Here is a 12042-nt window from a genome sequence, read left to right as displayed (position 1 = left end):
ACATTCAGAAATGATTAAGTTATTCTTTTTTTTTCTTTCTTTCTTTTGAGTGTTGGGAAGGAGAGGGGGAGGAAATCATTATCTGAGTATGTTTGTGAGAGACTATGCTGCATAATTAGTGAAGTTTTATATATATGGCAAGCATCACTATTACCGTCGCTCATACTCAGGGTTATTTATTTCATAGTTAAGTATTAAACATCAATTCATGGTACTCGGGTTGAGGACAGTTACCTTTCTTAGCAATCTGATTTACAGTTTTGGCCGGGCAGGCAAAAAATCAGGAGAGAAAAAAAAATTATATTGAAAGAGGGAACTAAGCAATATCAATGGACCAGAATATCCCATAACAAGGATATTAGTTTATCAAGAGGTCCAGTCTCTAAATTTCTCGTAACACTTTATTTCGGTAGTCCACTTTATACATTTTACTATCTATAAGTAACTTTGCAACTTCATGTCAACTTATTTTACTTAACCTACTAATGATAGTTTGTCATGAGAGGTCTCGGGAGATTGGTATGGTAATAGAGATTGACATGGTTATGGATATGGCAATGTTAATGTATTTGGTGTTGGTGGAATAAATCTGCTGCGCTGCTGTTGCTGTACATGTGAAAGTGCGCTGAATACTGCTAACAACAACACTACCAGGATTTGTGTGTGTGTGTGTGTGTGTGTGTGTGTGTGTGTGTGTGTGTGTGTTTGTGTGTGTGTGTGTGTGTGTGTGTGTGTGTGTGTGTGTGTGTAAATGCTACATTTTACATATGTATAATTGTATTAATTAATGTGAAAATTGCAATTCCTATGTGTTGATCTTTGTTATAGAGACCATGAGATGGACTCCTTTGACTTGGGATAGTAAGCAAGCATCCAACAACCACCCAGAACACCAAAGTAACTGCATAGCATCATGGTGGCCACTTATTCATGGGTAAGCACCACTCTAATCTAAAAATGTTCTTATTAATCAGTCTTCACTGTGAGTTTCTCTTCACCACATGAGCGTCTCCTCCACACCACCATCGCTGGCAGACACGTTCACGCGCTCGTCCTAGAAAGCAGACTGACAGCGGGTAGTTAGAAAGCGAGAAAGAAAGTGAAAGAGGAGTGTTTCGCTGCTCCATCGTCTTAACTCCACAACATCCATCCAGATGGCACATGAGAGACGTATACAGCAGGATGGTGACAGGAACATGGGAAGCTGTTGTTCTCTCTCGCACTCACAAACACACGACCCCACCGCAGAGGCCTGTTTGATTCGAGCATGCGAGCTACACATGAAAGCACGTGGCGGGACGTCCCGCAGCATAGGCAGGGAGCGTAAAAAGCAGAGACACATCACCCGTGTTGTGAAATCACACACCTTTCAAGCATCAAAGACAGGCGATATGTAAAATATTTGCCACGGTTGTTGTCCTCAAGACGAAGGCATCAGGCAGACAGCAGGTGAAGAGAAAAGTTGATGATATACCGCAAGGTTGCATGTCAGAGGGCCTTTGGTGCCAAAATGGCTTTTGGTGTTGTGGCTTTTTTATTCGCATTTGTGTGCACTGCGACAAACAACAGATGAAACCGACTTAACAAACACAGAGCCGTTTAGAGTGCCGATCTGGCTCTTTCATATACATATATAGCCAATATATATATATATATATAATATTATCATTATTAATAATATATCTATTTATATATTTACCATTTAAATTTTATTTGTAGAATTATTAGTTCCAATTAATACTGGTTAATATATATTACATATATTTATTTGAATTGGAACTAATAATCCTAAATAAACAGCTTTTATTAATCAATTAATTAATTTGTTAATTTACTACTTAATATGACTTATTAGCCAAATGTATATAAATAATTAAAATAATTAGTAAAAAAAGTCATTTACTGTACCCTGAAAAATAATTTGTGAAAACTATGAAATTATGAAAACATACTATCAGTTTGATTCACTCATTGCAGGTCCTTATTGATGATTGTGGCGGGACTATGTTCTTCAACCAATGGCAGATAAGGGGAGCGTTCGGGAAACCTGTTTGCAAACACTAATTATTATTTTTTATTTTATTTTTGTTTCCGTTTAGTGACGGCAGTGGAGTAGAAACTTCACCTGTAAATAACGGCCCGTCAAACGCAAGGTAAAATGAAGTGTTCCATCACAATATTTGAGGTCAATCACCACTTACCGTGCCAACCTGCATGAAAGAAAACAATTAAAATGCTATTTCCCGCTAAAATGCTGTAATGTCAGGTTATTGATGACATATGAACATTAATAACGGAGGCCCCTGACAGGTTGGAGGCAAATAAGAATAACTCTCAGTTTGCAGATGATTGTGAAAGCCTCCTGGGCGTTTCAGAGGAGGATAATGCTTTTTCATTGCCAGCGTGGGCTGAAATGGAAGCTGCCAAACATCAGACTCATGAAGCAGATTTCCAAAATGAGAACGGCCCTCTCCGAGAGTAATTTCACCCTCTGAGACGGCATTTCGCATCCGGAACGTTCCTCGATCTAATGACTGACAGGTGTACATCTCCGGTTTCATTATATGTAATAACTACAAAACGGCACTTGATATTATGAATATATTGTATGGAAATGCGCAATCAAATTCAGCTGCTCCGCAGCGCGTCCTGGGAATTCCTGATGATAAAATTTATTTCATGTGACAATTCTGAGTAAACACCCGGAATTTGATCAAACGGAGATGGAAAAGTCTCCCCGTGCCCTCGCAAAACATCTCACTCGACTTTCGAGTCATTTGTTCACGCCGTTAGTCTTGATCAGTTTGGTTTATTCCACACATAATCAAGACAGTAAGTCACATCTGACAGCTACAGTTCGCCGGGACGTCAGCCCCGGAACGGCAAGATGAATCGCGCTCGCGCACCTCCCCGATCTGCGGTTTAATATCTCACGTTTAAGGTCTTGAAGCAATTTTTGGGCTAATATCTGAGCTGTCAAATTCTGCGAACTGTACGAGCCCATGCATATGGAGGGTGTGTGAAATGATGAACTGTGCGGCGGTTGACACTTTGTTGGGCCACAAATTACCTCAGTTCTAGACATCATTACCCTTCGCCGACTGCCTGGATGTGTTTATGCGTCCTTGCTCTGGTGGTTAGCGAGCGCTGTGTACCCCGCGAATCCGAAAACATCAATTCAAAGCAAATATGTGTCTTTGTGTTGCGTGTGCGGTTTGACATAATGAGCGAGGTGTGGGGGGGAAATGATCGCGCATTACGCAGGCCCTGCTTTGGCAGGAAAAGCTCTATGCCTTTAAGCAACTCATGAAAAATGAAAGAGATTTGTCTGTCATCAACATGCGCACATTCTGACCTTGACTCCAGACGGGACTAACAGGGGCTTCTGAATTTTTTACTGGAGAAGGTGGAACTCCGTGAGGTATTGAAGGAAAAACAACAGTCATGTTGGAAGGAGCTGAGACGGCGAGATAAATTGTTGAGAAACTGCTGTAATTAATTTGGAGTAACGCGCGTTTCGCAGGTCTCTGAAATGCGCGCAGCTACCCTCATGTTTTTTTCCTTCTCTTTACTGCAGCTATGTTCTCTCGTTCTTTCTCGTCCCGCTTTCATCCTTTTGTTGTTTGTATTGTGGAATTGCTAATGTCGAGAAACACAAAGCCTGTGAGGAAGACTCGAGCAGGAAAAAAAAGAAAGAAAAAAAACTCTCAAAACAAAGTCACAAGATCACAAATGCTGAAATTCTGACTATGGGGACACCAGGGAAACAAAATCAGGTCAGCAATCAGCACTAATGGGGACAGGCCTTCTGTCGGGCCGGTGCGGGGTCATTTAAGCAGGAGTGGGTGTAAATGGCGGAGGGAGAGCCGAGCAAAGCTGGACGCTGGGAGAGCCCGCGGGGTATTGTAAGAAGCGGGGGGCCTGAAGTGGCGAGGTAGGGGCCCGTTTTGCCTCTCTTTCTCTAACCCCCCTCTGACGAGGTCACGGCGAGAGAAGGGGAGAGTAATTCAATCCCCGGGCTTTTTCAGTGCAAGGCCAGCGCTCTCACTGACAACACCCTGAAATTAGAAGCAAACCAGCCCGCCTGAGTGTGTGAGACTTCAGGGGTTGAAAAGGGAGCTCTGGTTTTCCCATGCTGCACGGCTGTCTGTCTGAAACATCATCGCACAATCATCACAATGATAAGCAGATGATAAGCTCAATGATCTCACATGCCATCAATGTGAATGACGAGAACCCGACGCGTCTGATATGCTTTTAATGTGTGCCATGTGTGAACAAATCTGCAAGAAAGCGCATGTAATCAGCGTGATACATTATATTCAGGATATTTTTAACACTTGAAATCATGCCCAGGATACATTACACCTATAAAATATATGACTCACACTTACAACCTTTTTATTTTAATTAAAGGATGTATCGTACATGTATACATAACCCCATTATAAGTCATGATTCAGCGTATTTATTCAATATATGAATATGTATTGTAAATATTGTGTAAATGTTTATTTTTTTAAAGAAATCCTATTTAATAAAATGTTTTCATAGTCTTAGGACAATTTTGATTTATTTCCGCATGGTGACATTTCCATGACAGTTAAGAACATTTAAGTTTTTTTTTTTTGTAGTTGGCTTATTTGCAAAGTTATAGTGTCTGTTGAGGAGCATCAAAATAAAGTGTTAGCAGATATTAAGCAGACAGTCTACTAATACTCTAATGACTGCTAGTTGACATGTAGCTCATAAAAAAAAAAAAATCTAAATCACCTTCGTCCTCTTTATATGCAAAACAGAATTTCTTTGTTTTGATTTTAGTATGAAATATGGCCCAGGCAAGTTTTGTGTGACTTCACTTTGTACCGAAGCTCTATAGATATAAGGGATAGTAATGAAAATTTCAAAAACTTGAAGCACTTTCAGATATGTAGCGGGACTGTGTTTGTTTTAACTTGCTCTTTGTTTTGTTGGTGACACCGCTGTTGTCACACAACACAGAGACGAGACACACTGGCCTCAGTGTTTCCATATTTACATCCATAAAGTTTTATATAGCAGAAATAACTCGAGTCATGGCAGTTATAACCTAACATAACTCAGTGTTTGTGAGGGGTACTCAGACATCCCACCCTAATGGTTAATATATCATTAATATGGTGTTGTATGTTCAGTGTCTCACTGTCTGTGGAGCTGCACAAAACAACCTTCATAAGACCAATAAGACATCTCTGTACAGCAACAGTGTCATTTATTTCTGGATCCAGATACATGAATATCACACAGCGTAAATGAACATTGTCAAAAGATGATTAAGCTACTGTTTCGTACTTACGAATGTGATCAGAATTCATTTTTTCCGAACAGAAGATCACATCGTCGTACATCTTGCTCAAATTAATACTATCCAGTCTTGTAATCACTGGGTGGGAAATCATGTTAAATGAAGAGTAAAATTAAACATTATTACATGAATTGTAAATCGAATTGAGTATTATTTTTGGTGTCACATCATATTAGCCGAGACATCAGGAAGCCCTGCAATAAATAAGCACATGTAGACGCTCAACCGTTTGGACTTTATTTGCATGTAAATTCCAGCTAGCGGCTCACGTCTGTCTGTGTGGCTGTCGGCTGTTGCTGAGGTTGGTGTTCGTACAGATTGGACTGAATTGGTGGATTCGGGCGTGTTACACACGATGAGCTTGACTGACTGAGCAAAAGATGCCCTTCCCCTCCTCCCTACAGTTCACAGGCATTACCATCTTAATAAGGAAGCTGATTTTGCCCCCAGGCTAGGGAAAGAGGGGCAGTGAGGCGCTAGGGCAGGTGTGCTTATGTGGGTAAAGTAGAATTGACCCCGTCCCATTAAAGAACATGGAATATAAAGGGCTGGGATGAGTCCTGAAGTCCTACAGCACATGAATGTGCAACCCACCATTTACAACCCAATTCACTTCGGTTTCTGAGTAGTGAAAAAAAAAATACAAAAAATTACTATTAAGAACCTATTAGCTTATTCCATTCCAAAATGGAACCGGACTTGATTGTGAGTTTGCTAAAAAAAAAAAAAAAAAAAAAAAAAAAAACTATACAGTATGGTATGATCTAATAGCTTATGTAGCCTAGATGACGTCAGTAGAAAAGCAATATTGTTTCAAAGGTGGAGCAAGTCATGGGTTGTGCGCTATGCTAAATGTGAATTATAAAATGCAATGGACTTTCCATTTTAGTGATTTAAAATAAATGCTATTTATTTTGATGATGTATTTATTTTGATGTATGCAACAGCACAAAACAGCAAAGAATATTTTTTTCCTTGACTTATGAAGTGTATACATTTTTTATTAAGTTTTTTTTTTATCCTTATTTATTTATTGTGATACAACACAAATCAGTATATATACAGTATATATACAGTATATATATATATATATATATATATATATATATATATATATATATTAACATTACGGCCACTAGGGGTACCAATAATTGAATTAGAATCATAATTGTTAAATGCTAACAGTGTTTCGTGAAAGCAAAACCCCTATCTTAATGAAAGATTACAAAGACATCTACCGTTGAAGTAGGGTAATTTTGATTGCGTGTTTACTTAATATCACAAACGGATTATTTTAACAGTATTTACATTTAATTCCAGTGCAATTCTTCTAAAATCTTCCAACCCGACCGAAGGGTTTCGCTCTCCGCAGAGAAGAGGAGACAGCTAATTTCCCACCCTCTCTAAAAGTGATCCAGGTTTGAGAAGGACGCATTGTCATTCCTCTCTTAAGTGAATAATAGCCCTTCTCTCATGGCGTTATAAATTTGGGGAGTGATCGTCTAATCGCTCTGTACTGCCGGCTGATGGATCAGCGCACTGAGCTGAGAGCTTGTCAATAGTAGCTCGGTAATTAACAGAGTGGCATGGAGCAGGAGGGAGATCAGACAGCGGGATTAGTTCTGCCAGGTTCTCCTCAGCAGTCGATACACATAGAGACAGAAACCCAAGTGCCCCAAGACTCATTAACATACCTACACCAGATAGCACCTTCAAATTAGCCCCACGATATCTCTCTTTTCTGCTGGAAGAGTGTTACCACGTCTGATCAAAGATTCAGCACTGTGCACACAGGTGAGTGAGTTCAATAAGCTTGAACAGTCTTATTAGTGGTTATTACTCGGGGTAAGAGTTTTGAATAAATCGCTAACTCAAAGTATACAATTTGATATCCATTTTGAGAAGTGGATTATTTTCATTTCAAATTTACTGACGCAGGGATTTGTAATTTGTAGGTCACCTAGACATCAAAATTATATCATTATTTACTCACACTCGTTTACATTTAATATTTATGCTTTTGACATGCTGTAGCTCCACCCATTACCCAGCATGCTTTCTACGTGGGTTATAACTGATTCTGAACTGAATAACTCAGCCAGTGAATGTGCAAAATGCATATTTTTTTCCAAGTGCTCAAGTCACTCACACATGCACTGTTGTGCTCATCGACGGTCCGCGTGCAGCCCCATTTTTGTGTCCGCGCGGATAGATGGTGGACATATCACCGTGATATTGCCAAGTAAGATGATCCTGAGTCAACATATGTTTTTGATCCTGAAACAACATTCTTGTCTGAAAATGTTGTCCTAACCCTATCCCTACATCTAAACCTAACCATACCCATAACTTATCCCTAAAATCAGAGAGAATAGGTGAATAACCCTGGTTGTAAGCCTGAACTTGACATAAACTGTAAACTTGTCCCTCAAATATGATTAGTTGATTAAATATTGTTTCAGGAACATGATTTTCTTGGTAAAATCACATTCGCCGCGGACATCCATGGACACTCCTCTTAACGTCACGCAAGCCAAAGTATACTTTGTGCTTGAATCTCAACACATATACCCACTAAAGTCGTTTCACACATTTTTCCATCCAAACATACACAGGAAAAGGAAAGACTAGTCTCTTTCAGTTTTTTATATCATATTTCTGAAGCACTTTCATTGAGGTGACAGAACAAAGTTTAATGGAACTTCTACAATATCCGTTTGGCTCAAATTTGGCATTTTTTTGCCAAATTATCAAACGTCATGGTGGAACTTTTGACAGTGGGGCCTGAGAGCTTCATTAATGCGAGAGAATGAGAGTGAAACGGCTCTGGCCCCCGATCGCTGACAGTCAGCTCATTAGAGCAGAACTCAATGCTGGACAGTCTGAACGCTGCTTAAAACACACTGAAAAAGCCATTCACCATTCAGCCTGCCGCTCTTACAGCTAACCGCTCGACCCAGCAGGCGTCTGCGCTTTTACAACATCACCATTATGAAGTGGAACAGGTCAGTACGTGAACGGGTGAGAAGCTGCTTTCAGCGCCGCTGCATATTACATGCTTAACCTATCATACACAATTACTGTTTAGAAAGAGGCTGCTTGACCTTTAACAAGAGAATGAGAGCTTACACGCTCACACGGGCCAGTCGTGACAACTTTAACAGAGTACAGCGCAGGACGCTGTGAGTCAGGTTCGGCCTAAAAGAGCCAGGTGGAGGGAATCACGACGCCGCTGCTTTTAATAACGGGGCTTTCCTGTTTCTGACCGTACGCCATGCGAGACAGTCTGAACAGACGTGAATGTTAAACTTATATGACCGGTAGCGACATAATGCATCAATACGAAGCCTAAATTTGAAGGGAAATTTATAGATTGAGAGCTGCAAAACTGCTGGGACATTAAAAGAGGCCATTAAAGACCCAAATTAAATCATGATTGGACTTTTGTGCTTTTTACATATCTGGTAGCTTTAATAAATAAAGTCTGGTATACTCCTTAAAGTAAATTCTTAAAAAAAATAGTGCCTCTTTATTGGCATTAATGGTTCCATGATGAACCTTTAACATCCATGGAATCTTTCCACTGCACAAAAGATTCTTTAAAGTGGAAAATATTATTTGCATTTTAAAAATGTTCTTCACACTAAGAAGAAAATGGTTCTTTTAATTAAGAACTGATCACTGAAAGGTTATTTGGGGAACCAAAAATGGTTATTGCATCACTGCAAAAAAAACTTTTGGACCTTTTATTTCTAAGAGTGTACAAGAGAATCTATACTGTAGCATTCCACACAACTATTATACAAGAATAGACTTTACATTTGCATTGCATTGTTGTCAGAAGCAAGAAATATCACACAACAACCCAGACAGATAGTGTCAGCCCAGGACCGGAATCCACGTGTACCAGATGTGGGCCGGATCTGGGCTTACACTATGTTGCTGTCTGGGAATGAACATAACTGTAAAGCCGGCACTAGATATTTTGGACTTTCACACAAAGGACGATAACTATAGTTTGAATAATCATTCTAATTCCATGAGGACAGTCCACACTACAACTAAAATTAAACCGATATTTTTTATTTTTAGCAGTGTTGCCAACTTAGCAACTTGGTTGGCAACTCTAGCGACTTTTGGACTCAAGTGCCAGTAGTCAGTCTCTTTCTTTTTGTAGGCTCTTTCCGTTGTCTAACAGAATATGTGTAAATGAGAACAGCTTTGTTGGACATTTGTCTATATATTGCATAATACAGTATTTGAGCATGGATAAGGAGAGAAAACAGTTGGTGCATTATGTCATCTAGCGACATTTAGCTCTACTTTTAGCTACATTTTATTGAAAATAGTTGGCAACACTGATTGTTTCAACACTGTGTGTTTCTAAGGATGCTGCTTTTTAGAAGTCTGGTCATGGTTTGTGTAATATTAGCAACATATTATTAGCTGTTTGATAATGTAGTCAAGCCAAAGGCTAATCATATCAATGACCGCTATGTGTCCGATGTTGTAGAGCGATACATAAATGCATTACCGTTCTGAAACATCGACTTGTAGACAAGCCTGTATAGTTCGCTGTTCCTCTTGTTCTTCTGAATCCATTTATGGTTCAAACATACAGTATAAGGCTGAATTAAACAATATTTCCACTTGCCATTGTGTAGCGTTTACTACAGTCGACCGAGGATCATGTAGTCCGAGCTGAAGCGATTGAAGGGAGGCGGGCACTGTGGTGGAAAGGCTACAACTTCACCTCAACTTCTTGTTTCAAAAGGAAATATGTCAACACAAAAAAGAAAACGTCATCGAGTCATTCCATGCGGCCTATCTAAATGTGTGAGACATTGAATAGGACGGATGTAAAATCATTCATTTCGATAACACCTGTGAAGTGAGAAATTATTCATTCTTTTAATTCCGTCTGAACCTCATTAACTGATAATGAACGCACATACAAAGCAGGACAATATCACAGCAATGGCTTACAGTTGTCTGAACTTATCCAGAACAAGCGCGTTAGTGCTCCTTTTTCCTTTAATGATACACACGTGTACTTTAGATTGATTTGACCCCACAAAGAAAAAAAAAATCATGCAGAATTTTGATTGCTTTAGTTGAAACAATGAGAGAACATGCAAACACTCAGAGGAGCTAAACGCTTAGTGTCTGCATGTTTAACAGTCTGGGACGACTTTGTAATTGGCTCATTTTAGATATCAGACCCCCATGTAATAAAAGGGCCTGAGATTCATGGATGAATAGTAACATTTGTCCTGAGGGCAGTTGGTTTTAATTCCCATTTGGGAATGTCAGTGGGCCACAATAACAATGCATACATATGTAAACATGCTAAAAACACACACACACACAAACAATGAATATCAATAAATATCAGCAATGAGATATGTTGCCTAAGTGCTGATTTTATCTTCATTTAGATTATAAATTTTTAAGAAAATATAATAAAATAATGCCAGTATGGATAAATAAATCATGGTAAGTGTATAAATATATTACTTGAAGCATGAAGATAAACAGTTTTCTTCTAATGTCTCTTGGGCCGTGATTGGCCTAGGCCATTTGTAGGATACATTAAGTTTTAAAATATAAATTAAAATTTGAAATATTTTATTGTTATTATGTTTAATTTCACAATACATTTCATTTAAATTATTTGGGTTATTGATTATTTAAGTGGTATCCTTTTTATTTTTATATATTTCTTTCATTTTATTTATAGAAGTTTAATGGAAATACATATTATCTTGATAATCAATGTATGTTTCCTGTGTCTTCAATGCCATTTTCCATCCTTTTAGTATTTTGTAAAATAACAAAAGCCTCTTTCTTATAGTGACATCATTATCCAGGAAGTGACATCACTTTCGCGGGAAAACAACTGCACACTGCAGTAAGTATTAGCGATGAATTGTGTGATATTGTGTGATGTAAGTTGGTTTGTCTCACTCCAGAACTTTGCATCTGTTTGGATATAAATGCAGATATTAGTGTGATTGCATTTACATTTAAATAGATGATTTTAAATGGTTGTACACTCTCATAATCGTCCATCTTGTTAGGCATCCTGTCAAATTGTTGTGTAAAGAATCAAGTTTTAACTAATAAAATCAAAGTGCTTGGTTTTGTTCATACGTATACTCTACTATACTTTTTTTAATAGCAGTGCTTCATTAATTTAATTAATTAATTTACAACACTAGCATATAATTATTAGTATTATTTTTAAGTGGCCGTGTTCATCGTAGTGCATGATAGACTTGACCCGCCTAATGCTTCTGTTAGGGCAGGCCAAGCGAAGCCATTACCCGTTGCTTCAAACATACAATATTCAGGAATACTTAATATCTGTCAAGAGCCAGTGATAATATTATTATTGCTCTAAAAACATTAGTCCACAGTGCATTTGCTGCATTATTAGTTCGACTGAGCTGAAAATGTGGAATCGTCCCGGTTTCAGAGGCTGGATGGTTTCACCCAATCTGAATAAATAAATGATGTCTCTTCCCTAATGGACATGCCTACTTAAACATCGCATCCATTATTAATCCAACAGAATCTCTGACAGATGAGCTACAATAATGTCCCTACCCGTTCCCGTTTCCCGTTCGGCCCGTTATCGACTACAGCGCGCAGATAAACGAGCTTTACCTTTTCCAAACCGAACGAAAGCCTTTTAG

At 38.7% G+C, this 12042-nt stretch overlaps 1 long non-coding RNA gene across 3 annotated transcripts in view; it reads left to right on the top strand.

The window, feature by feature from the left end:
* The window catches only part of LOC306989240, a 43179-nt gene extending 42076 nt beyond the window's left edge, over positions 1-1103 (top strand). For all 3 annotated transcript variants that reach the window (XR_013795604.1, XR_013795605.1, XR_013795606.1), the window contains one exon: positions 829-1103. This is a non-coding gene — a long non-coding RNA (uncharacterized lncRNA). The remainder of the gene's footprint in view (positions 1-828) is intronic.
* The last annotated feature ends 10939 nt before the right edge of the window (positions 1104-12042 follow it).

Source organism: Phoxinus phoxinus, assembly GCF_949152265.1.
Source record: "Phoxinus phoxinus genome assembly, chromosome: 21".
NCBI lineage: Eukaryota > Metazoa > Chordata > Actinopteri > Cypriniformes > Leuciscidae > Phoxinus > Phoxinus phoxinus.
Note: the sequence above shows the minus strand (reverse complement) of the source record. Positions and strands in the feature narration are given on the sequence as shown.